This window comes from Delphinapterus leucas, chromosome 15 (assembly GCF_059928025.1).
Source record: "Delphinapterus leucas isolate spDelLeu-1000000601 "Yukka" chromosome 15, BTC_Dleu_Yukka2, whole genome shotgun sequence".
NCBI classification, from domain to species: Eukaryota; Metazoa; Chordata; class Mammalia; order Artiodactyla; family Monodontidae; genus Delphinapterus; species Delphinapterus leucas.
The window spans coordinates 66,606,335-66,629,692 of NC_143143.1; the positions used below are offsets into that span (position 1 = coordinate 66,606,335).

At 49.5% G+C, this 23,358-nt stretch overlaps 1 protein-coding gene across 6 annotated transcripts in view; it reads left to right on the plus strand.

Annotated features, from left to right (window-relative positions):
• SRC (SRC proto-oncogene, non-receptor tyrosine kinase) overlaps positions 1-23,358 on the plus strand; it is a 57,682-nt gene that overhangs the window by 11,767 nt on the left and 22,557 nt on the right. For 4 of the 6 annotated variants that reach the window (XM_089896839.1, XM_022592462.2, XM_089896837.1 and 1 more), the window contains exons 2-3: positions 10,405-10,472; positions 22,700-22,858. The gene's annotated coding sequence lies outside the window, so the exon portion shown is untranslated. The remainder of the gene's footprint in view (positions 1-10,404; positions 10,473-22,699; positions 22,859-23,358) is intronic. The other 2 variants (XM_089896840.1, XM_089896841.1) reach the window with 1 other exon arrangement.

A 23,358-nucleotide genomic window follows, 5' to 3' on the forward strand; every position in this document is an offset into this window, starting at 1 on the left:
CCATCTATCATCCATCCATCCATCCCTCCATTCATCCTTTTGTTCATTTGTTCATTCATTCAGTAATTACCAAGTACCCACTCCATGCTGGGCCCTGTACTTTGGGCCAGTGTCTATTCTGACCAGATGGCGCCGCAGCATCCCAGCTGTTAACTATTTTGAATATTACGCCCACTGCGGAGTATTCAGCTGTGAGTGAGACAGAAGTGACCCCTGTCCTCATGAGACATGTAGTCATACGGTATGCTATGTCGTCAGAGCCATGGTCCATGCTGGGAAGGAGAAGTTGAAGGTTCTTACTTGGGCTGGGGGAGGTCAGAGAGGCCTCCCGTGAGGAAGTGGCTTTTGAAATGAGGCTCAAAGAGAGAGCGGAATTGGCTGGGCGTGCTGCTATTTAAAATGGTGGTCAGGAAAGGCCTCTCTGAGCAGGAGACATTTGAGTAAAGCACCTGAAGGAAGCGAGGGAGTCAGGCATCTGTCTGGAGGAAGTATGCTCTGGGTGGAGGGAACAGCAAGTGCAAAGGCTCCGAGGCAGAAGTGTATTGGGTTCTCAGGGAAAGGGGAAGTGGCCAGTGTGGGTGGAGCAGGAGTGAAGGGGGTGGGGCTGGGAATGTCCACTGCAGGACCTCGGAGGCCCCCCGCGAGGACTTTGTCTTTTGTCTTGGAGTGTGGGCTGTGAGGGGTGTAAGCAGGAGTGATGGGTTCAGATGGACATTTCAGAAAGGCTCTCTGCCTACAATTGGCCAGCCTGGGCTGGACGAGGGGGTGACCGTGGTGGGAGGGAAGGAAGTGGATTCAGGATGTGTTTGGAGGTGAGACTGACAGGGCTTGGAACTGGATTACATGGGGCACAGGAAGAATCATCCTTCCTCTCTTGGGCTGCTGGTAATGAGGGGCTGAGTCTCCGCCACAGACCACTGGGCTTCTGGTTCATGTTCACTCTCCCTCCCCCTAATCCATCTCGAGGCACGTAGGCCCAGCAGCTTCTCCACCTTGTCCTGAGGGTTGGACTGAGTCTTCCAGTTCCCGTGGCTTTAAACAGCGGTATCCCTTAGGCAAACCTGGCAAGATCCTACCCATTTTACAGATGAGAGAACTGAGGCTCTGAGTGGTACACCCATGGCCTGGGTTACACAGTGGGGGCAGGGTTGGGGCTTGGCCTCTAAGGTCAGGAGGATCAATGGATTTGGGGAATATGGGCCCTGCCATTTCAGGGGATACCTGAGATTTCTTTCCTACCCTGAACTGTCTTGGGGAGATAGAGGCTGCCCAGGGGTGGGGTGGGGGGCCTGAACTCCAACTTGCCTCAACTAGGCCTCAGTTTCCTCTGCTGGGAAATGGGCACAGTAACAGTCCCTACCTCACAGTGCTGTTGGGAGGACCAGGTGAAACAGTGCGTGTAAAGCTGGATGCCAGGCATGGAGTTAAGTGTTCAGTGATCAGCACGTATTTAAAATTTATTTTTAAATTTTATTTTATTTATTTTTGGCTGTGTTGGGTCTTCTTTGCTGCGCGTGGGCTTTCTCTAGTTGTGGAGAGCGGGGGCTACTCTTCGTTGCAGTGTGTGGGCTTCTCATTGCGGTGGCTTCTCTTGCTGCGGAGCATGGGCTCTAGGTGCTCGGGCTTCAGTAGTTGCAGCACGCAGGCTCAGTAGTTGTGGCTCACGGGCTCTAGAGCACAGGCTCAGAAGTTGTGGTGCACGGGCTTAGTTGCTCCGCGGCATGTGGGATCTTCCCGGACCAGGGCTTGAACCCATGTCCCCTGCACTGGCAGGCGGATTCTCAACCACTGCGCCACCAGGGAAGCCCTCAGCAGGTATTTTTATCATTGTTGTTTCTGTGGGGAGTAAGGACGTGTGTGAGTCCGGGCTCTGGCCATGTCTATCCTCAGAGGTGGGCTTTGGGGGCAGGGCTGGAGTCACCGAGGTGGCCTCTTCTAGATAAATCGGCACCTTGGGATGGAGGGTCCCTGGAATCCTTGCCCAGCATTGCTTTCCACCTGGGGAAACGGTCCTGAAAGGGCCACAATTGGCTCAGGGCTGTGCAGCACCGTGGGACAGAGCCAGGCTTTACACCAGGTTCCCTGCTGCCTTGTCCTGCTCTGGCGCCGGCCACTTCCCGGCCTTGCCCTTCTGTCTCGGGCTTCTAGGCTGTGGACGGATCCTAGCGGGAAGGGATCCTGCCCTTTACAGCGCAGGGCAGGGCCTGGGGTCTGGAAAGGGATCCCCTTACTGCCCAGGAAGAAACCCAAGAGCCGCTCAGGCCAGAACAGTTCTGTCTGCTCGGGGCCGGGATTAGTGGGAGCGGCGCCGTCCACTTGCTTAGCTTTGTCCCTCCCCGAGTGGCGGGTCCCGGCTCTGGCAGCACCCCTTCATCTGCCCGCCGTGCCAGCCTGAACCTGCAGCGCCCACCCCGCCCTGGCCGCACTGGCAGAGCCGGTTTGAGGCCTGCCAGCCCTGAGTGTGTTCGCACCGGGAACACGGGACCAGACACGTCCTGGTTGCCCTGGAACACGGACAGTCCCTGGCTCACGCTTCACTCACTCCTGGCTCATGCAGCAGGCAACCCCGGTACCCATGCCATGCCTGCAGCCGTGCCGGGTGAGGCTCGGGCTCTACAGCTGTCTCAGACTTGCACACTGTCCCATGTAACCAGGGTGGTCAGAGGCTCTGCCACGGGGACATGCCAGGCAGTGGCAGGAGAGTGCAGTGGTCGGAGCATAGGCTGTGGGGCTGGGCAGACCTGGGGCTGAGGCCTGTATCTCTTTATCTCCTGGGGGCCTGGGTAGGACCCATTCATCCCTCCCTCCCTCCTTTCATCCCTCCCTCTACTCCTCCCTCCCTCCCTCTATCCATCCCACCATCCTTTTCTCCTTCCCTCTCTCCTTCCATCCCTCTATCCCTCCTTCCATCCCTCCCTCCATCTACCTCTCCCTCCCACAAATATTTACTGAGCGCCACTATGTGCCAGACAATGTTCTAGAAGCTGGAGATACAGCAAGGAACCAACCAGACAAAAATCTGTGCTCTCACAGAGCTGACATTCTGGTGGGGGAGACAAAAACACAACAAATAAGGAAAATCTGCACGTGGTCTGTTACAACGTGATAGGTGTCATGGGTCAAACGTAAAGCTGGGAAGACTGGCTGGGTTGTACAGAATGGGTTGTAATTAGATAGGATGGCGGGCCTGGGGGTGGGGGGGCGGGAGGGGAGACCTCTCCCAGAAGCTCACCTCCCAGGAGGGGAGGGAGGAGCCATGTAGCTCCCTGGGGCAAGAGAACCCTGGTAGAGGGAACAGCCAGTGCAAAGATCGGAAGCTAGTGGTAGGCTGGAGTGTTGGAGGAACAGCGAGGAGGCCAGGGGAACAGAGCAAGCGCAGGGAGGATGACAGGAGGAAGGGCTGTAAGATGCGGGGGTGTCCAGCGCAGGGAGGATGACAGGAGGAAGGGCCGTAAGATGCGGGGGTGTCCAGCGCAGGGAGGATGACAGGAGGAAGGGGCCGTAAGATGCGGGGGTGTCCAGCGCAGGGAGGATGACAGGAGGAGGGGCCGTAAGATGCAGGGGTGTCCAGCGCAGGGAGAATGACAGGAGGAGGGGCCGTAAGATGCGGGGGTGCCCAGCGCAGGGAGGATGACAGGAGGAAGGGGCCATAAGATGCGGGGGTGTCCAGCGCAGGGAGGATGACAGAAGGAAGGGCCGTAAGATGCGGGGGTGTCCAGCGCAGGGAGGATGACAGGAGGAAGGGGCCATAAGATGCGGGGGTGTCCAGCGCAGGGAGGATGACAGGAGGAAGGGGCCGTAAGATGCGGGGGTGTCCAGCGCAGGGAGGATGACAGGAGGAAGGGGCCGTAAGATGCGGGGGTGTCCAGCGCAGGGAGGATGACAGGAGGAAGGGCCGTAAGATGCGGGGGTGTCCAGCGCAGGGAGGATGACAGGAGGAAGGGGCCGTAAGATGAGGGGGTGTCCAGCGCAGGAAGGATGACAGGAGGAAGGGCCGTAAGATGCGGGGGTGTCCAGGGAGGGCCTCTGGACCCTTCTGATGGTGGCTCTTACCTCCCAGTGAGGCGGGGGCCGCAGGAGGCCTTCTGAGAGCACCTGGCTGCTGTGTTGCGAGCAGACTGGGGGCTGAGGGTGGAGACAGGCGGACCAGAGGGACGACTGCCTTGGTCCAGCGAGGGGAAGGGGTGACAATGGTTGGCCCAGGCTGAGGCAGTTGGTGGGGCTGCAGGGGGTCCAACATTGTTTTGCATTATTTTATTTCATCTTCCTTTTTAAACTCTTTATTATGGAAACATATTAGTATAACAAACCCCATGAACCTGTCACTGAGCCCCAAGCACCACCCATGGCCAGGCCTGGCCCCTCCACACCTGTTCTTTGCCACCCCCTTCCTGTGTCCTTTTATTTATTTATTTTTTGCTGTACGCGGGCCTCTCACTGTTGTGGCCTCTCCCGTTGCGGAGCACAGGCTCCGGACGCGCAGGCTCAGCGGCCATGGCTCACGGGCCCAGCCGCTCCGCGGCATGTGGGATCTTCCCGGACCGGGGCACGAACCCGTGTGCCCTGCATCGGCAGGTGGACTCTCACCCGCTGCGCCACCAGGGAAGGAAGCCCCCTTCCTGTGTCATTTTAAAGCAAATCCCGCACGCATGTCTTCCTTCACGTGTAAATCTTTCAGTATGTATCTCTAAAAGATAAGACTCATGTTGAGAAAGTAGCCACAAAAGCCATAATCTACCTGAAAGAAATGCACAGTAGTTCCTTAATATCAGCAAAATCCCCTTCGTCCCCAGATACATTTTGAGGTGAAGCTGATGCCTCCGGTCCTCCCTGTCTTTGCCGTTTTTTTTTTTTTTGCGGTACGCGGGCCTCTCACTGTTGCGGCCTCTCCCGTTGTGGAGCACAGGCTCCAGACGCGCAGGCTCAGCGGCCACGGCTCACGGGCCCAGCCGCTCCGCGGCATGTGGGATCTTCCCGGACCGGGGCACGAACCCGTGTCCCCTGCATCGGCAGGCGGGCTCTCAACCACTGCGCCACCAGGGAAGCCCTCTTTGCCGTTTTACAGCGAGGTTCATAACGGCCCCTCCTCCCAGGCTGTTGTGAGATAATCCAGGTAAAATACCGAGCACCGGGCCTGGCGTACAGTAGGTGCTCAGCAGGTACCAGCTGCTGCTCTCACTGGTTAATGGCGAATACTTACGGCACATTTGCTAAGGTCTGGGCTCTGTTCTAAGCCCTTTACAAATATGACTTCATTTAATCCTCACAACAATCCTTGGAGGTAATTATTATTTTTGTCCCTATTTTATAAGTGAGGAACTGTAGGCACAGAGAGGTAGAGTAACTTTTCCAAGGTCACACAGCTAGGAGGGGTCAGAGCTAGGTTTTGAACCCAGACAGTACAATTTTTTTTTTTTTTTGGCTGCACCGCACAGCTTTCGGGTCACAGTTCCCCGACCAGGGATTGAACCCAGGCTATCACAGTGAAAGCGCTGAGTCCTAACCACTGGACCGCCAGGGAAGTCCCCAAGCAGTACAACTCTTAGTCCCCATGTGATGGAGGCTATGTGAGCCCAGAAAAAGAGAGGTACCTCTCTCAGTTGGAGGGTAGGCAAGGTCAAGTATGACCTGTGGTCAGGCCCATAGGGTGCCCTGGAGTTCATGGGGGGCATGGGGAGGTGGGTGGTGAAGCCTCAGGAGAGGAAACAGCATGTGCAAAGGGCTGGAGGCTAGAGGGTAATTACGAGTCCAGGGAGGGTTAAGTGGTGGGGAGGAGGGAGCGTACAACAGACGCCCCTCCACCCTTGGCCTTGATCCCATGAACAGCCCATAGAAGCATTAAGGGCTTCGGCTCTCTTGCTGACCACTGTGCTCTACCTCAGGCTTGGATGCCTTCTCCCTCAGAGACCTGCCAGAGCCCCCATTTCATGGATGAATAAAGGAAGGCCTGGACCATCCTGAGGTCACATGTCCAGGGTGGAACCTGTGAGCTTTGAGTGTGTGGGGTTGAGCACAGGGCCGACAGTGTCGAGGGGCCTGGCCTCCAGGTGCTTCTGCCCACCCGTGTCCCTGGACGGAGCTCCTGCGTGGGTGTGGGCGGGGGCGGGGACGAGGGGGCACTGTGTGTTCCCAGAGCAGGGAAGCAGCCAGAGCTGCTGGCAGGAATAGCGGGCACTGTGGGCAGGGGCCGGCTGGCATCTGTCCCCCCAAGGCCTGTCGGCCATCAGCCAGCGGGGGTGGAACCACAGGGGCGAGGCCTGGGAGACATGACCTTGGAGAGGCTGGGAGAGAGCAAAACGTGTCACCTCAGTGTTTCCTGTGGTCACCACTGAGGCTGGGCTCTGTTGAGGAATCCTTGGCCTGCCAGGGCCTTTGTCCAGGCAGATGCTAAGGCCCAAGAGGGGGCGTGACCTGCCGAGGCCACATGGAGATTCTGATGGAGGCCTTCCACTTAGCCACATGGTGGCCAGCCCTCATCTGGCCGGGCCAGGTGGTGTCTGGCTGGGTCCCTGGGACTTGCCTAGTCTGTGGTCCTTTGGGGCCAGCATCTCCTCTTCTAGCTCCTCCTCAGCCCAGCGCTCCTGGGCGTGGTGCCCCAAGAATCTTATCTTCAGTCCGGGTCCCAGTCCCACACCCTCATTCAAGAGCTGGCCTCCGCCTTGCTGTGTGACCTGAGGCTGACTGCTCTCCTCTCTGAGCCTCCACTTCCACATCTGTGAAGGGGGAGATCTCACAAAGCTCTCTGAGATCAGGGCTGTGGCCTCCTGGCCTGTGAGCTGCCCTCCCCATCCACCTGACAGGCTGCCTGGCCTGGATTCTGGGGTAGAGGGTGTCGGGGGGGTGGGGTGTCAGTGAAACCTCCCAACCCTGCCAACCTCACCAGCCCCAAAGATGCTCCATGGCAGGAGGACCCAGCAGCCAACTTCCCAGTGCCCTTCCTGTTGGGTGGGGGCCTTGGAGAAGGGAGATAGTGGGTGTGGGGGAGACGGAGGCACCCACTGTGTGCCTGTCTTTCCCCCCATTTTGCTGCTGGAGAAACTGAGACTACATGACTTAAACTGACCTGGCTCTTTGCCTTTCTCTAAATGGTCCCACCTCTGGGCCTTTGGCCAAGTAATCCCTTCTGCCTGGATCATGCTTCCCCTTCCTCTTTTCACAAACTGCTCAGCCTTTGGACCTCAGCTGAGATGTCCCCTCCTCTGGGAAGTCCACCATGGTTTAGGTGTCTCCTCTGAAGCTGATCACTGCGCTCTGATAGGATCACTGTGGGATGAAGCCTCAGTAACCTCCTCCCCCCCCGCCCCCATCCCTCCCAGCACACTCAGGGGCCTGAGAAAATCTTCATGGGCTTCTCTCTCAAATTTTCAGGTCTTTCTGACCTAAATTGCTGGACGGGTCCCTCTCGGGGCCTCCCTCCGACCTCCTCGTGCCTGCAGCGACCCAGTTAAGCTGGAACCCACTCAGTCCAGACCTGCACATCTGACCTTCCTGCCTCAGGGCCTTTGCACTCCACTTCCTGGCTGGGGCAGTTTCCTGGAGCCCTGTGTGCTCATGTGTAAAATGACTGTGGCCATAGCTTGTTCCAAGGCTGTTGGGAGCATGGAAGGGGTAGTGTGAACCCCAGGTGGGAGGGCATGAGGGGGAAAGGTGTGGTCTCCACACCGCCATCAGCATGCCCTATTCCACCCCACCAGCCTGCACTGGAGCAGCCAATGGTGTTGAGTTCTGGGGAGGGGGCTGAGCTGGCCGTGGCCCTGGCTTCTTCCTTGGGTCCTTCCCAGTGGCCCAAGGGGTGGCAGCCCCCCTTCAGGGAGAAGCTCAGAGAGGGAGGAACTTGTCACTTAGCTGCTAAGAGGCGGGATTTTAATCACATCATTTAACCTGTCTGTGTTTCCGTTTCCTCTTCTGTAAAATGGGGTGATAAGAATGGCACATAGGAAAAAAAAAAAAAAAGAAAAAGAATGGCACATAGGGACTTCCCTGGCGGTCCAGTGGTTAAGACTCTGCGCTTCCCTTGCAGGGGGTGCGGGTTTGATCCTTGGTCGGGGAACTAAGATCCTGCATGCCACACGGTGCGACCAAAAAAAAAAAAAAAAAAAAGCGCTAAACAAATATTAGCTGTTGCTACTGCCGTTATTCTTATTACTGTCATTATTGATGTTCCCCTGCTCTGAAGCAGGACTCCCTTCTATATTCCGAAACCACTTGTAGAAAAACACCTCAGTTGAGCACGTCATTCTTTTGAGAGTCTGAAGGAAGAAAGGGAATCAGAAGATTCCTGCCTACGTGTGGGAGGCTCCAGCGGAGGCAGGAAAGGGTCACAGCCCCCACTTTTGGGATGGGCGTGATGGGCCGGCACCCTCTCCCACGCTCCTCCAGCCTCAACTTCCTCCCCTGTGGACACGGGCCAGTGCTGGTGGTACCTGCCCCCTAGGGCTGTTGCGAGGAGGGTGGGGCATCAGCTGGGGACCTAGCTTTGGAGGTTCAGAAGGGTGACAGGTTCATTCCGTAAGTGGTCCTTCTTGGGCTGTGTGGCCTTGGGCCAGCCACTCCCCCTATCTTGGCCTCCATTACCCTAGTAGAAAAAGGACTGACTGAGGGCCCTGCTTAGTCCCTGGTGTGATAACTCCCTTCGAGAGCCCAGCTGGGACTGGTGCCCTTGGGGAGAGGGGCCAAAGTGGCCTGGGGCCAGGAGAGCCAAGATCCCCAGCTGGTCCTCTGCTGTCTTGGATGGTGGCCTGGGCAGCTGACTTGGCTTTTCCGAGCCTCTCTCTGTTGCCTTCTCTGGGAGATGGGGGCTGATCGTCCCTGTGAAGCAGGGTCCTGGTGGGAACTGGAGAGCTAAACAATAACAATGGAAATAATAAGGTAGCAGTGGTGGTCGCGCCCCCCCCCACCCCCCCTTTATCCAGCATGGCCTGCGTGCCCAGGGCACACGTGGTTAGCTCATTTGCTCTTGCAACTGTCTGGGGTGATTATGGATGTCTCCATGGTACTGAAGGAGGCTTTGGTTGACTTGCCCAGAGTTCTCCCAGGGCCACAGCAGGAGCCCCCTTAACCAGGATGCTGCAACCCGCCTGACTCTGATGGGTGCCTGATGGGACCTTTTTGCTTCCTCCTCTCCAGAGGCAGGACAGATGGACTCAAATGGGCTGTGTCCCTCCTGCCGCCCCCTCCCCCCCATTCCCCGCACAACCACCACCACCCACTCCTCCCACCCCCGGTTGGGCCACTGTTATCAGGAGACATTCCTGGACTGGCTGAGAACAGCTTCCACCTTGGGTGCTTTTGAGAAGGGATGTGACTGCTGATACAGGCCCTGGCAGTGGCTCCCTTGGGCCATGGGCCCTGGGACCTGAGGCTACGGAGCCCAGACAATCCGAGTCTGCCTGCCGATGCTGTCTCTTATGAGCCGTGTGACCTTAGGCAAGTAACTTGACCTCTCTGGACCTCAGTTCCCTCATCTGCAAAATGGGGCTGACCACATAGGGCTGCAGAGGCTCCACCTGGGCTCGCAGATGTAGTGCACTTCTCAGCACGGTGCCTGGCACACAGGAGTCTCTCTACCCACCAGCCAGGTGCTGTTATCGTCTGAGAACCAGTTGTCCCCCCTCTTTGTTGGGGACCCCCGTTTAGGTGGCATCTTTATGCACCTTGTGATGAGTGCACATTGGGATGGCCCTTGTGGGCTTTCTCTTCTCCAGGCTCGTGGGACATGGGAAGGGTGGAGCTGGGAGAGGACCTTTCCAGAAGTTGAGAAGGTGCTGTGTGACCTTAGGTAGCCTCTCTCCCTCTCTGAGCCTCCTTTTCCTGGTCTGCTCTATGAACACTTGGACCTGGGTGAGGCTCTGCCCCAGCCCCTTGTTGTCTTCACACTCTCTGTAATTCCTCCCTTCGATGGTCCAGCTATTGGCTTTGTCTGTCTTTCCTATGAGAGTGTCTGGCACATAGTCGGTGCTCAGCTGAGCTTTGTTGAAGGAGCCAGTGAATGAACGACTGAGCGAATACCCAGGGCTTTCCTACCTCCAGGCCTTTGCCTGCACAGCTCCCTCTGCCAGAGGCACAGCCCCCAGTTATCTCTATTTGTGGACCTCCTTCACGACCTTGAAGCCCTTCTCAAATGCTGCCTCCCCCAGGAATCCTTTCCTAGTTCCTCCCAGTTGGAGGGGATTGCTGATGCTCTGAACACTTGGTCCCAAGTCTCCCTGGTGGCACTTGTTAACAATCCACCTTGGTGTACGTAGTAACGTATTAATAACCAGCATGAACCATGCACCTACTGCTAGGAGCCAGACACAGACACGGTGGGGAGCCCTGTGCGTGTGTGCGTGCGGGGCCTTGTCTTATTTAATCCTTCACAACAACTTTGCAAGGCAGATACTATTATTATCCCTCTCTTTGCAGAGCACAGAGGCTCAGACAAATGAAGTGACTTCCCAGCTATGAGAGAGAGCACCAGGATCTGATACCAGGTAAACCTGTCTTTTTTCTTTCTTTCTTTCTTTTTAAATTAGTTTTTATTGGAGTATAGTTGATTTACAATGTTGTTTTAGTTTCTGCTGTACAGCAAAGTGAATCAGTTATACACACACACACACACACACACACACACACACACACACACACACACATATATACGCACTCTTTTTTAGATTCTTTTCCCATACAGGTCATTACGGAGTATTGAGTAGAGTTCCCTGTGCTATACAGTAGATTCTTATTAGTTATCTATTTTATATATAGTAGTGTGTATATGTCAACTTTTGTCTTAAAAAGGAAAGAAAAAGCATTAACACACACAGTAAAAAATAATTCAAACAGTACAGAAGAAGGCAGGGAAAAGTAAACCTCTCTGGCACCCAGGTCTCCTTGCTGGAGGCAGCCATGGGAGGAGTTTCTGGTGTGTTCTTCCAGGGAGTCCAGGCATATGTAAGCATGGATATTAGAAAAAATAGTTTAAAAACCTCAAGCGATCATGCATGGTACCCTCTGCTCTACATGTGACTGTTTGCTCTTGACAGTGTGCCTTGGAGATCATTTAGTGCTGCTTCTTTCTTTTTCCTGATTGCGTAGTATTCATTGTGTGGATGGAGACCATGCTTTGTTTCATTAGAGAAGACTACTTTTGGTTGTTTCCAGCCTTTTGCTTATTGCAGACCATTCTGCAATGCATATCTTCCATCGTGTGCTTAGTGTCCACGTATGAGGATACCTCTAGGATTAATCCCAAATTGCAGTGTCCGAGAACGTGTGCAGTTGTAATTTTGTTAGATATGGCCAGAGGGTCCTTCACGGAGGTGGCACTGATGTACCTTCACACTGCATCCTCTTCTTCCCCTCGCTCTCACCAACACAGGTGGATCTAGAATTTGGGGATCTGCCAATCTAATAGATGAACAGTGGCCTCTGGTGTAGTGTTGTTTTTTTTTAAAACACAGCTTTATTGAGATAGAATTCACATACCAGACAATTCACCCATTTGAAGTGTACAGTTTATTTATTTTGTATGTATCTATGTATGTATGTATTTATTTTTTTGAATTTTTGTTGGAGTACAGTTGATTTACAATGTTGTGTTCGTTTCTGCTGTACAGCAAAATGAATCAGTTATACACGTGTAAACTTTTTTTTTTAGCTTCTTTTCCCATATAGCTCATTACAGAGCACTGAGTAGAGCTCCCTGTGCTCTACAGTAGGTCCTTATTAGTTATCTGTTTTATATATAGTAGTGTGTATACGTCAATCCCAACCTCCCAATTTATCCCTCCCCCAAAGGGTACAATTTAATGGTTTTTAGTGTAGTCATAGAGTTGTACAACCATCACCACAATCAATTTTAGAACAATTTCATCACCCCCCAAAAGAAATTGTGTAACCCATTTAGTCAGTCTCCACTGCCCCTCAAACCTTCCTCCCCCAGCCCCAGGTGACAACTAGTTTACTTTATGTTTCTATAGATTTGCTTATTCTGGAACTTTCATGTAAATGGAATCATACAATACCTAGTCTTTTGTGTCTGGCTTCTTTCACTTAGCATGTTTTCGAGGTTCACCCATGTTGTAGCATGTATCAGTACTCCATTCCTTTTTCTTGCCAAATAATGTTCTGTTATATGGATATACCACATTTATTTACCCATTCATCAATTGATGGACGTATGGTTGTTTCCACTTTTTGGCTATTATGAATAATGCTTCTATGAACACTCATGTTCAAGTTTTTATGTGGATATGTTTTCTTTTCTCTTGGGTCTATATCTAGGAGTGGGACTTCTGGGTCATATGGTAACTCTATATTTAACCTTTTGAGGGACTGCCAGACTGTTTTTTCAAAAGAGCTATACCATTTCACATTCCCACCAGTAATGTATGAAGTTTCCAATTTCTCTACATCCTTGCCAACAACTTGTTGGCACTAAGCCATCCTAGTGGGTGTGAAGTGGTATCACATTGTGGTTTTGATTTGCATTTTCCTGATGACTAATAACGTTGAACATCTTTTCATGCAGTTACTAGCCATATATTTTCTTTGGAGAAACGTCTATTCAGATCTTTTGTCCATTTTTAAGTTGGGTCATTTCTCTTTTTGTTTGTTGAGTTGTAAAAGATCTTTATATATTCTAGATACAAGTCCCTTATCAGATATATGGTTTGCAAATATTTTCTCCCATTTGGTGGATTCTTTTTACCTTCTTGATGGTGTCCTTTGGCACACAAACGTTTTTAATTTTTTTTTGTAAATTTATTTATTTTATTTATTTATTTTTGGCTGCATTGAGTCTTCGTTGTTGTGCATGGGCTTTTTCTAGTTGTGGCAAGCGGGGGCTACTCTTCGTTGCCGTGTGCGGGCTTCTCATTGTGGTGGCTTCTCTTGTTGCAGGGCACGGGCTCTAGGTGTGTGGGATTCAGTAGTTGTGGCGCACAGGCTCAGTAGTTGTGGTGCACGGGCTTAGTTGCTCCGTGCCATGTGGGATCTTCCCAGACCAGGGCTCAAACTCGTGCCCTCTGCATTGGCAGGTGGGTTCTTAACCACTGTGCCACGAGGCAAGTCCAAACGTTTTTAATTTTCATGAAGTTCAGTTTATCTATTTTTTCTTTTGTTGCTTGTGTCATGACTAAGAAACTATTTTGATCCAAAGTGGGGAAATTTATGCCTGTATTTTCTTATAAGATTTTTAAAGTTTTACCTTGTACATTTAGATTTGTGATCCACTGTGAGTTAATTTTTGTGTAGGGTTTGAGGAAGGTGCCCAACTTCCTTCTTCTGCCTGAGTGTATCCAGTTGTTCCTGCAGCATTCATTGAAAAGATTCTTCTTTCTCCATTTAATTATATTGGCACCCTTGTCAAAAATCAATTGACCATAAATGTGAGTGTTTACTGCTGGATTGATTTATAAGTCTATCCTCATACCAGTACCACACTGTCTTGATTTCCAGAGCTTTGCAGCAAGTTTTGAAATTGAGAAGTGTGAGCCCTCAGGCTTTGTTTCTGTTTTTCAAGATTGTTTTTTCTATCCTGGGTCCCTTGACTGTCCATATGAATTTTAGGGTCAGTTTGTCAATTTTTGCAAAGAAGCTAGCTGGGATTTTGTTTGGGATTGTGTTGACTCTAGATTAGTTTGGGGACTATTGCCATCCTAATAATGCATAGTCTTCCAATCCATGAACATGGGATGTCTTTCCATTTATTTAGTTCTTTAATTTCTTTCAACAATTTTTGTTGTTTTCGGAGTATATGTTTTGCACTTCTTTTGTTAATCTTATTCCTAAGTCTTCTTTTGATATTGTAATTTATTTTCTTAATTTTATTTTTGGATTGTTTATTGCTAGTGTATAGAAATGCAATTTATTTTTATATACTAATCTTGTACCTTGCAAGTTGCTGAACTTGTTTATTCTCATAATTTTTTTAGTGGAATCCTTAGGAATTTTTATATACAAGGTTATGTCATCTACAAATAAAGAAAATTTTACTTCTTCCTTTCCAATCTGGATGTCTTTTATTTCATCTTCTTCCTTTATTGCCCTGGTTGGAACCTCCAGTACAATGTTGAATAGAACTGGTGAGAGCAGACATCCTTGTCTTGTTTCTGAGGGGGAAAGCGTTCAGTCTTTCCCCATTAAGTATGTTGTTAGATATGGCTTTTTCATAGATGCCTTTTGTCGGGTTGAAGAAATTCCCTTCTATTCCTAGTTTGGTGGGTGTTTTTATCATGAAAGGGTGTTGGATTTTGCCAAATACTTTTTCTTTATCTACTGTGATTATTGTATAGTTTTTGTCCTTTATTTTATTGGTATGGTATATTACATTGATTGATTTTCAGAAGTTAAACCAACCTTCTATGCTTGGGGAAAATCTCACTTGGTCATGATGTATAATTCTTTTTATATGTTGCTGGATCCAGTTTGCTAGTATTTTGTTGAAGATTTTTACATCTTATAGTCATAAGAGATAATGGTCTGTAGTTTTCTTTTCTTATGATGTCTTTGTTTGGCTTTGGTGTTAGGGTAATACTGGCTTCATAGAATGAGTTGGGAAGTGTTCCCAAGTGAAGAACTGGTATTAATTCTTATTTATCTGTTTGGTAGAATTCACCAGTGAAGCCATCTGGGCTTGAGTTTTTCTTTGTGACATGTTTTAAAATTACTAATTCAATCTCTTTACTTGTTTTAGCTTTATTTAAAATTTCTATTTCTTCTTAGTTTCAGTAGTTTGTGTTTTCTTAGGTATTTGTCCATTTTATCCAAGATATCGAATTTGTTGGCATGGCATGGCATTGTTCATAGCATTTCCTTAAAATCTTCTTTATTTCTGTAAGATTTGTAGTTGTCCTCTCTTTCATTCCTGGGCTTAGTAATTTGAGTCTTCTCCCTTTTTTTCTTGCTCAGAACAATTTTCTTGTTTGTCAATTTTGTTAAGCTTTTCAAAGAACAAACTTTTGGTTTTGTTGATTTTTCTCTATTGTTTTTTATTTTCTATTTCACTAATTTCTGCTGTAATCTTTATTTCCTTCCTTTCACTTGCCTTAGGATTAGTTTGCTCTTCTTTTTCTTCTTCTTCTTCTTTTTTTTTTTGTTTTTTTGCTAGTGTCTTAAGGTGGAAGTTTAGGTTACTGATTCAAGATCTTTCCTTTTTTTTAATATAGGCATTTACAGCTATACATTTCCCTTTAAGTTCTACTTTACTGCATCCCATACATTTTGATAAGTTGTGTCTTCATTTTCATTAATCTCAAAGTATTTTCTACTTTTTTGGGTGGTTTCTTCTTTGACTCATTGGGTATTAGGTGTATTAATTTTCACATATTTGTAATTTCCCAAATTTATTTCTGTTACTGATTTCTTTCTTTTTTTTTTTTTGGCGGTACGCGGGCCTCTCACTGTTGTGACCTCTCCCGTTGTGGAGCACAGGCTCCGGACGCGCAGGCTCAGCGGCCATGGCTCACGGGCCCAGCCGCCCCACGGCATGTGGGATCTTCCCGGACTGGAGCACGAACCCGTGTCCCCTGCATCGGCAGGCAGTCTCTCAACCACTGCGCCACCAGGGAAGCCCTGTTACTGATTTCTTAATTCATTTCATTGTGATCAGAAACATACTTTGTATGATTTCACTCCTTTTAAATTTATTGAGGCTTGTTTTATGGCTTAGCATATGGTCTATCCTGGAGAATATTCCATGTGCACTTGAGAAGAATGTGTATTCTGCTGTTGCTGGGTGGCTTGTGTAGTTTTAATGTGATTTATTTTCTAAGTGAGATTGAGCATCTTCTCATATGTTTAAGTACCATTTCATTTGCTGTAAACTATCTGTGGTTATATTTCTTATTTTATGGGAGCTCATTATATATTAAGGGAAAAAAAACTTTGCCTATCTATGAGTTACAAATATTTTCCTAGTTTTTGGTTTGTCTTGTGAACTTATGATGTTTATCAAGCCATGCAGACGTTTTAGATTTTTATGTAGATTGATGTATTATTTTAAAAATGATCTTTAGGTTTTTTGGTCATGTTTAGAAATGCTTTTCCCATTCTGGGATTAGAAAACTTATTCTCCCACCTTATTTTAGAGCTTTATGGTTTTATTTTTGTGTGGTTTAAATATGATTGATCTGGAATTTATAGGCATGTGGAGTGAGACTGAGATACAGCTTTGTTTCCTGGTGGCAGATCATTGGTCCCAACTCTGTCTTAAAAATAGTCTACCTTTTTCTCACTGTTATGAAATGCTACTTTCATAATATATTAAATTTCCATATGTTTGGGGACAATTTTTGGACCCTCTTTTCTGCTCCATTAATTTATATATTTTTGTAGTGATATCACACAGTTTTAATTATTGTGACTTTATAGTAAGTTTTACTACCTGATTGGACTATTTTCTCTTTGTTACTCTTCTTTTTTTTTTTTTTTTTTTTGTTACTCTTCTTTTTAAGGTTTTCCTGGCTATTCTTTCTTTTTTAAAAAAAAATAATTATTTTTTTTGCTGCGTTGGGTCTTCATTGCTGTGCACGGGCTTTGTCTAGTTGCAGTGAGTGGGGGCTACTCTTTGTTGCAGTGCACCAGCTTCTCATTGTGGTGGCTTCTCTTGTTGCAGAGCACAGGCTCTAGGCATGTGGGCTTCAGTAGTTGTGGCACACGGGCTCAGTAGTTGTGGCTTACGGGCTCTAGAGCGCAGGCTCAGCAGTTGTGACGCGTGGGCTTAGTTGCTCTGTGGCATGTGGGATCTTCCCGGGCCGGGGCTTGAACCCATGTCCCCTGCGTTGGCAGGCGGATTCAACCACTGTGCCACCAGGGAAGTCCCATTCCTGGCTATTCTTATACATTTACTCATAAACTTTAAAATTGACCTGCTTAGTTAGAAAAAAATCCTGTTGGGGTTTTATTGGGATCACATTCAATTTGTAGATTTATTTAGGAAGAATCGATATTTTTGCAATGCTCAGCTTTCTTTTTTCTTTTTTTTCTGGCCACGCCGCACAGCTTGCAGGACCCCAGTTCCCCGACCAGGGATCAAACCCAGGCCCTTGGCAGTGAGAGCTCAGGGTCTCAACCACTAGAATGCCAGGGAATTCCCATGCTAAGCTTTCTTTCATTTTATTTCCTGATTGCTGTTGGTACATAGCTACATTATTGATTTTTGGATATTACATTTAATTTCCTTCTGCTTTACTTAATTCACTTTTTGTTCAATAGTTTTATAGAAGATTCTTTTGGATTTCTCAGATCTATATTGATAACAGCTGCAACTGATGATACTCATCTTCTGTTTTCCAATTCCATCCATTTCTTTTTCTTAGCTCATTGCACTGGCAAGCATCTTAGAGCAAGGTTAACTAGTGGACATGCTTGTCTTTTCTGGACTCTTTCCCTGTGAAGTGGCTTTTGTAGGCCTTGGTTCCAATCAACTCTACCAGACAATCTCTCCAGGGCCATGCACAGGGCTTTACACACAGTTGGAGTTTTGGAAGCCTTTGCCCAATTGTAAGAGTGGTTAGAAAAGAGAGCAAGGATCTGAAGAGAGGTCTTCCACAGTGATGATAATAATAGCTAGTATTTATTGAGCACTTCCTATGTTCCAGGCACTTTATCAGTATTACCTCATGTTTTCCCCTCAAGCTCAATCATATAGGAGCAATTACACAGATTCCCATTTTTGATAAGGGGTAAACTGAGGCCCCTTGGAGGCTGCATGACCAGGAAATGGCAAGTTGGCATCTGAACCTGGCATTCTGGCTCCAGGCTTTCCATGATGCTTCTTCTTTCTTGGAGGGTCCAGAGATATGGATGGTGATGTCGGAGGTTGACCTCTGACCTGTGTTGCCTCTGTGTTAGGGAGGTGGAGATGGTGGAATGGTGGGGGTACCTGGGGCAGGGAGGGTATCAGCACAGTGGGCAGGGCACCAGAGGTGCCTTCTGACTGTACTCTCCTGACCCTCGAGCATCCCAACTCTGCTGCACTCACTTGCTGTATGGCCTTAGGCAAGGTTTTGGCTTCCATGAACTTTGGTCCCATCTGTAAAGTGGATGTAGTTATAGTCCCTACTTCACTGTGCTGTGGGGACAATTGAGTATCAACTGCGTGCAACGTGCTCAGTTCTGTGCTTGGCATTCAAGGCCCTGCCACTAACTCTTGCTTCCTCTTGCGTTGCTCCTCTTGTCACCTGTAACGGTAATAACAGCAAACAACAGTGAGCGCTGTTTATCAAGCACTTATTCTCTGCCTGGCACATGGACTCTCACTTAATTCTCGGATGTTAAGTTTATTATTAACCCCATTTTATTTTTTTATCTGTTTATTATCTGTCATTTTTTTATACATCTTAATTGGAGTATAATTGCTTTAGAATGTTGTGTTAGTTTCTGCTGTATAACAAAGTGAATCAGCCATACATATACATATATCCCCATATCCCCTCCCTCTTGAGCCTCCCTACCACCCACCCTATCCCACCCCTCTAGGTGGTCACAAAGCACCGAGCTGATCTCCCTGTGTGATGTAGCAGCTTCCCACTAGCTATCTATTTTACACTCGGTAGTGTATATATGTCAGTGCTTCTCTCTCACTACGTCCCAGCCTCCCCTTCCCCCACCCTGTGTCCTCAAGTCCATTCTCTACGTCTGCGTCTTTATTCCTGTCCTGCACCTAGGTTCTTCAGAACCTTTTTTTTTTTTTTTTTAGATTCCATATATATGCGTTAGCATACGGTATTTGTTTTTCTCTTTTTGACTTACTTCACTCTGTATGACAGACTCTAGGTCCATCCACCTCACTACAAATAACTCAATTTCATTCCTTTTTATTACGCCCATTTTAAAGGTAAGGAAACTGAGAGGTGAAGTGACTTGCCCAAGAAGATTTAGCTAGTAAGTAGTGGACCCAGGATTTGAACCAGGTCTGACTGGAGTCGTCACTCTCAACTCCTAAGCTCCTGGCCTCCCTCCACTCTTAGAAGAGGTGGAGGTGACCTTCTTTAGAGTCAGGAAGGAAGGAGCGGGTATGACCTGACTGAACTACAGTTTTTTCTGGACTCTTCTGGATGTTGTAAGTAGCTGTGCCTAGGGGCATAGCCTAGGCAAAGGCCAGGAGGTGAGAGAGTGTGGTGCCCTCCTGTAGGGGGCCCACGGGAGGAGGCCACAGCCCCAGTTCCACAGGGCCGCGTGGACCCAGCTGAAGGGTTTAGGCCTCATCCAGAGGGGGATGATGGGGAACTTTTGGATTAAATATTGTGAAGAATTTGGACTCCTTCCAGAACGTTCTCTAAACCTTACGGCACGTGTGTGCACGTCTGCACATACACACACATACACATTCACGTGCTAATTTTCTTTACAGAAATAATTGTAGTTCATGTATACTACGTTCCAGGCACCCCACTAAGGCCTTGTCTGCATTCTCTTTAATCCTCTCACCAACCCTTTGACATAGGTAGCACTATTGCCCCCATTTTCTAGATGAGGAAACTGTGGCCCCGAGTGGCCCAGAGGACGTTCTACACTGCCATCTTCCTCTTCACTTAATAGTGTGTTGTGAGCATCTTCCAGGCCACACCGAGCTCTCATTCTGTTTGTTTATCTGCACAGCTGTCCACTTGATGAACAGACCAGCATTTATTTGTCCAGTCCCCCTCTGATAAACACTTAGGTCTTTTCCAGTTTTCCGTGAACAGTGTTGAGCAGGGGCCCTATTTGTTTGTGTGCGTTACAGAGATGCCTCTGGGTGCTGGACGAGGGCGCCCTGGAGGGCCCCCCACTGCTGTCCCAGGTCAGGACGACAGGGGCCTGGCCTGAGGGAGTGGAGATGGGGTGTGGGGAGGGATGCATTTGAGGAAGATTGGCGGGGAGGACGGGCGAACCAGCCCTGAGATGGAGACATGGGGTGAGGGGAAGTCGTAGAGGGAGATGCCAAGTTAGTTTGGGACCCACTGAGCACGAAGCGCTGGGGACACTGATGGGGAGGTGCTATAGGGCATCCCAGTACCTCTCACGGTAGCGATAGCTCAGGCCTTCTGTCCGGATCCTGTGGTCAGCAGCAGCTCCCCAGAGGAAAGGGGCTACCTTCCTCTGGGAGCCTCAGACACCCCGAGTATGGAACCCCCCCACTTCCTCTTGGAACCCAAGGATATATCTCTGCCTTGGAGTGAGCAAGTGGCGGAAAAGATGTGGGGAGTTGTCCCTTCTCAAATGGGCAGCTCATGGTGACTTAGCGTTTGGGCTCTGAGACAGGGTCCTGCCTCAAGAAAGGAGACCACGGTCTGGAAGGACGGTCTCTCTCAGGTCACACAGCACAGCGGCAGCCCTGCAGGGACTAGATCCCACCCTAAATGTGCTGTCCCTCCTCTAGCACACTCTGCTATATCAAAGCTTGAAATCTTGGGCTTTCTGTAGGAATGGGGCTAGGCTGCCTTATCCACTCACACCCCATCTTGCTGTTCATGTGAAAGAGAGGTCCAGAGGGCAGGAGGTGGACCCTGTGAGCAGCCCCTGATTCCTGCGGCCCAGTGTGGTTTCATGTCCCCACTTTTTTTCATTCTCACCCTCACTGTGTTATCTCAGGCAGGTGCCTCAACCTTTCTGTGCTTCTGCTTCCTCATCAGTAAAATAGGGACACTATTAGTATCTACTTCCTCGATTATCATGGGGATTTGATGAGTCAATATTTGCAAAGTGCTTAGAGCAGGGCCCAGTACAAGGTCCAGGCTCTGGGAGTGTTTGAATATTGCAGAATGATACTTGGTCTCTACAACATGGCATTGCAGGAACAAAGCAGGATGCAAATCATGTCTGTGCTCATCTAGTCTTTTGTCTATTCTGCAAATATTTCAGAGCACCTAGTAGGGATATGGAGATGGGTCCGACCCGGTCCTTCCCGCAGGGAGCTTAGAGTCAAGGGCACTAGATGGATCCCAATATACAGTCCTATGTTCATATGATGCCGGAAGGAAATGCACCGCCATGCCCAGGGGCTTGTCCACTGGAGGCAGGTTGCCAGCGTGCCACAGCATCTCAAGCATGTTCCGTGTACTTCCTCATGGATTCTCCCAGCAGCCCTATGACATGGGTACTGTTGTTATCCTCAGTTGACAGAGAAGGAAACTGAGGCACAGGGTCCCACACTGGGCTCGTAGGGCTGGGATTCACACACAGGTAGTCTGCTCCAGTACTCTGGCCCTTAACCTCGACCTGCCCACCTCTCCACAAACAGGTGGTACTTATATAATCAGGATCAACCACAAGGACAAAAAACACCCAAAAAACCCAAAACAAAACCCCAAACCCCACAAACCAACAAACATTGCAAGCAGAGGCCCTGGGCCACCTTAGTCTGGTCTTGAAGGACCTCTTATGTTTTTCTGAGTGTCTCAGTGGGGAGTGGTCTTCTGGGTTAGTGTAAGAGCTTAGGGGTCAAGAGCTTTTTTCTTTGCCCCCTCCCAAGTGGGCAAATGCATCCTCTTCGTGCTGGAAGGGCCTTCAATTTCCAGCCCTGGCTTTCCCTCCCCCTCCATGGCACATTAGCCAAGTATACTTTCTCCTGTCTTTGATCACCTCCAGTGACAGGGGGCTCACTCTTCATCATTTAGTTCATTCTAAAGAAAGTTTGGGCTCTTAGAAAGTTCTTCATTAAAATTTAAAAAATATTTTTAATGTGTTTTTATAACTTTCATTTCCTCTCAAAGTCCCACAAACAAGTCCCCTGTTAGAGCATGCACCCTCTGAGGCAGGACCTGGCCAGCTCATCTCTGTGTCTCCCTGTGGTGACTGGCAGAGGGCTTGCTGTACAGTTGGTGCTGTGAATACTATACCAGGGAGCAGGTGGGTGGGGATGTGGTGGTTGGGGCTCAGCCTCCATCGAGCCTGGGGCTGTGGGTAACCGGGTTAGTAGATCCCACAGGACACCAACTGTATGAGCGCTGATGGGCATCGTGACCTCAACGGATTGGGTTGCCGTAGAAATTGGCCTTCCTAGGCTTGTTGGCATATCCCTTGAGCAGGTCTCCCCAGGGCCTCCCCAGCCCCACATTCTCTGAGCTGGATGGCCCCCAGGGAGCATGCAGGCCACGCCCCCATTGTGCAGGCAGGCAGCCTGAGGCCCAGAGGGTTACAGGGACTGGCTAATGTTCACATAGGGAGGGGTGTCACAGAGCCGGGCTTGGCGCTCAGGGCAAACAGTCTTGCCTGAGGCCCCAGCCAGTCAAGGGGACTTTTGCCCATTCACGGGTTCCCAGAGGAAGTTCTGGACTGATTTCAGGGCCTGCAGCATCCCCTGGAGAATAATCGGAGCTCATATCGCCAGTGTGTCCAGAATCACGGTATCGGTAATAGCTGATGTGGCAGGGTGACCTACTGTGTTCCCAGCACTCTGCCTTGCCTCCTTCAGTTGTCACAGTCATTTCCAGGTGAAGAAGCGGGGCAGAGGGAAGTTAAGTCACTTGCCTGAGGTCACACAGCCGATTAGGGGCAAAGCCAAGATCTGAGCCTGGGGAGTCTGGCTTCAGACTATGCCGGGCCGTACACGGCCTCACTCTCACTCTTGCTTTTGGGGGAGTGAAGGATATTTCAGGTCTGGGAAGCCCTTAGTCTCAGGCCTGCCAGAGTCAGAGCCTGATAAATCATGACCCAAGAGACAGAGCCTTGATGATTTCTCTTTCTAGTCATATCCTCCCAACAGTTCTGAGAAATCTGTTTTATCCCTACTTTGCAGATGAGGCCCAGAGAGGGGAAGTGACTTGCCTAGGGTCACACAGCGGGGAGAGGTAGAGCAGGGCCTCTAGTCCGAGACCGCCGACTCTACGCCTGGTGTTCGTGCTGAGACCTCAGGCTGCTTCCCAGGTCCTCTGGGATAGCCCCTGCCTTGCACCAGGTGAGGTGATGACCCATCAGGGCTGCCAAGATGAGGGAGCTGGGAGGGGCGGCCATGGTGTGTGGGGAGACCCTGGCTAGGCTCCATGAGGACCTGCGGATGGCAACGTGGGGAGCAAAGGGGGGGGGTGGCAGGGCTATGGGCGTCACTGGGGAGTTTGCAGCTTGGGTTTCTCTGTGTTTCCCGATCTCTAGCCCTCCCAGATTTCTGGCTTAGAACTCTCTTAACTATTGAATAGTCACACATTCACACTCATTCATTCAGCTGTTTATTGAGCACCTACTGTGTGCCATACCCTGTGCTGGGTACTGGGAGCACAGCAGTGAACTAGACAGACAAAAGCCCATGACGATAATCATGTAATCACACACACAGACACACACACACACACACACACACACACACAACTGGGCCACATGTTATCAAGGAGAGGCACAAAAGGCAAGGGGACTTAAACCGGTGAAAGAAGTTGGGAAACACTTCCCAGGGAGGTGACTTTT